Consider the following 412-nt stretch of genomic DNA (forward strand, 5'->3'; position numbering starts at 1 on the left):
CTTGAAGCCTGGGGTGAAAAAAAAAAAAAAAAGGCAAGGACACTTTCTGGCCAGGCCAGATAAAAGAGCATTGACTATATATTTAATTGGTGTTCCTTGCTTAATTTCTTTTCCTCACACCTTCAGCTCAGGCAGACCAGTGCTTCATTTCTGATGAGAAGGCAGCCATCCAAATATCAGCTTAATGAAAATGCTGTATCTCACTGCACTATTCCCACCGTATGCCACTGACAAATTACGTATATAGCATTAGGAGCTTTCTGAAACAAAAGTATGGGCAATACTTTTGCAATATATTTATTTTCATTTTTTAGACAACCTGAAATACCTGGACACACAGGCTTGTGTGATAGCTGATAGCTGCTTTTTGTATAGGAACGTTTTGAAGAAAATTTTTTCAAGTAGCATTGCA

Source organism: Falco rusticolus, chromosome 8 (assembly GCF_015220075.1).
Source record: "Falco rusticolus isolate bFalRus1 chromosome 8, bFalRus1.pri, whole genome shotgun sequence".
Taxonomy (NCBI): Eukaryota; Metazoa; Chordata; class Aves; order Falconiformes; family Falconidae; genus Falco; species Falco rusticolus.